This window comes from Haemaphysalis longicornis, unplaced genomic scaffold (genome assembly GCF_048455015.1).
Source record: "Haemaphysalis longicornis isolate Haplotype H1 unplaced genomic scaffold, Haemaphysalis longicornis Haplotype H1 scaffold_13, whole genome shotgun sequence".
Lineage (NCBI taxonomy): Eukaryota > Metazoa > Arthropoda > Arachnida > Ixodida > Ixodidae > Haemaphysalis > Haemaphysalis longicornis.
In genome coordinates, this window is record NW_027526233.1 from 28943800 (window position 1) to 28946617 (window position 2818).

General features: G+C 51.0%; 1 pseudogene; it reads left to right on the plus strand.

Annotated features, from left to right (window-relative positions):
• Window positions 1–1133: 1133 nt before the first annotated feature.
• Window positions 1134–2319, plus strand: LOC144163757 (uncharacterized; annotated as a pseudogene).
• The last annotated feature ends 499 nt before the right edge of the window (window positions 2320–2818 follow it).

Sequence of the window (2818 nt, forward strand, 5' to 3'; positions counted from 1 at the left end):
AATCCTGGCTGCGGCACCCACTTTACTGATAGAAGCAAAAAGCAAGAACGCCCGTGTGTACGAGATTTCGGCGCACGTTGAAGATACCCATGTATCTTCATATGAATCAAGCATTTGAATCAACATGTGAATCAAGCATTTGGATGGCACCGTGCAATCGGCACGAAGCTGCTAACAAACGGCGCCAAAACAACCGCCGCTAAAGCAGACGACAAAGTCGTACGGCCAACGTCGCCGCCGCTGAGCAGGCACTCGCGCGCAGAGAACGCTGGGTAAATTCGCGGCGCCATCTCTAGTGTGCTCTATGAGTAAAACCCTCCGTCCCCCATTCCCTTCCCTCCCCAAACGCCCCGACGCGTTAAGAGTGTGCTTCCCGCACGCTTCCCGCATGGAGGTGAAAAGCAAAAATGCCCGTGTGTACGAGATTTCGGCGCATGTTGAGGATACCCAGGTGGTCAAAATTAGTCAGGAGCCCTCCACTACGGTGCGCCAAATCGCCTCTCTTACGTCGGCGCGATAAACCGTACAGTCAAATCAAATTAAAATGGGGAGTGCATGTAGCGAGAGCAGCCTCACCCAGTAATCGGAAAGTGTAATGAAAAACTAGGTTTTGCCCATGGAAGAAATATTTCTGTAAAAAAGAATAGTGCCAGCGCAGTCGACACAGCTGCGTTGACACACGGTCGGCAAAGCGTGGCACTTGTTTAGTAAATCGTAACCACGTACAACTAGGTAAGCTTGATGGCCCTTCAGTGGTCCGTGTGCAGAGCTGAGAGTTTATTTCGGCCAAATTTACTTCTCTGCCGGAGAAGCACCAAAATTCTGTCGAGTAAAAACAGGTGAGAACCCCATTTCAAAATGCAAGAACGGAACAGGCACTAACAGTGGTACTATATAGTTCACCTGGGACTGTTTGGTGGGGGTACTGTGTGTTAGCAGAAATATCGCATAAGTTAGAAACCAGTATATAGCAGCATGAGACAGCCCGCATTGAAAGAATAACGACCATGCGCGAGGAAAGGCAGACGAAGTTTATGGGAAACTGCAACATCGCAGTTCATTCGGAAACAAAAAAAGGGCTTGTTGTGTCCTGTTTATATTGATGTAGTTTCAGTTTCGGTTTCAGTGTTTGGGTTTGCAACACTGTGTCCTTGTGCGTGTATATATTTTGTGCAACGTCTATTAAAGGGCAGAATGCCACACGTGCGCCTCGTGTAAAGGTCACGTCACTCCATCATTACAATGGCGACGAGGATTTAGAACCGCATTCTCATGTAATACCCCGGGACCCAACCAGCCACGCCTACCCGATGGCTTTCGCCGGAATCATCCCACCGGAGCCGTTCCTCCCGACACCCGGTCGCCCCGTCCAACCATGGTCACGATGGCACGACATGTTCTAGGTGTACCTGTTGGCATCCGGTGCTTCCGAATTCCCCCCAAAGCGTCGCAAGGCTCTTCTACTTCACTGTTTGGGACCCGAAGGTCAACGCATTTTCAGCACCCTGCCTGTGTCGCAGGCGGCCGAGAAGACCGAGGAGAAGCAAGGGGCTGCAGCTACGCCAGACGTGTACGCCTCCGCGGTAGCGACACTTGCCAAGCACTTCGACACTACCTGCAACCTGGTCGTCTAGCGCCACCGATTTCACCGCCGGATTCAGTCCCCAGGCGAGTCGGTTCAAGAGTACGTGACCGCTCTTACAGAGCTCGCCGCGATGTGCTCGTTTAAATCGCCAGAAGAGACGTTACGCGACCAGTTTGTTGCCGGTGTGTCGTCGGATTGCGTTCGTGAACGTCTTTTGTTAGAAGGGTCTTCCCTGTCGTTTGACAAGGCAGTTGCTCTCGCGAGTCAAATCGAGCAAGCAGCCGCGGAAATGAAGGAATTTTCTGTTTCTGTGCAGCCAGTATCTGCGCATTCCTGCGAAAAGGACAGTTTGTCGCCGTCACCGCATTCACGGCCGCGCGCTCGCACTTTCGGTCAACGTGATAAGGCAGGTACGCATGGGAACCGCCCCTCTTCTCGAGAGCGCCGTCCGTCGAATTTGCAGCAACACGCGAATTCTTCGCATTGTTTTCGTTGTGGTTCTAGCGAGCATCGCGCTTCATGGCAACGCTGCCCAGCTAAAGGAAGAAAATGCTTCTTCTGTGGCCGTATCGGGCATTTTTAGAATGTTTGCAACAAGAAACGGTCGCATGCAGTTGTCAACGAAGTTTCAGCTGATAGATTGTCGCAGGATGAAACTGCCCAGGTTCTTGTGGTTCAACCGCCTCTTGCATCTGCAATACACATTAACGTTCAAGTGGGGAAGGTCAAATTGAAACTGTTAGTTGATTCTGGCTCTTCGGTTTCAATTATTTCGGGGAAGGTGTTTGACCAGCATTTTCCAAGTGTGCACCTGCTTCCCGTTCCTCGTGTAACACTTCTGGATTATTCAAAACGGCCAATTTTGGTTAGAGGCTGCTTCTTTTCGGAAGTTTCCTTCGAGAATCGCAGCGCACCGCTGTTGTTTTATGTCGTCGAACAGGGCACTTCTCTCATAGGCTTGGATGGTATTAAGGCATTGAAGCTGTGCATTGAAGGGTCTCAACTGCAGTGCTTTCAAACCAGCACGGTACCGAATGCCGAAGTAGCCGTGTCATGTCCGTTCGAGTTGTCCACGCAATTGCCACCTGAACTTCAGCAAAAGTTTGGCTCCCTCTTCACAAATGAGCTGGGTCTTGCAGAAGGTTTTGTTCACAGGATTACGACACGTGCGGGTGTTCAGCCGGTAGCATCAAAACTTCGCCGTCTTCCTTTGATGTTACGACCACGCGTCTC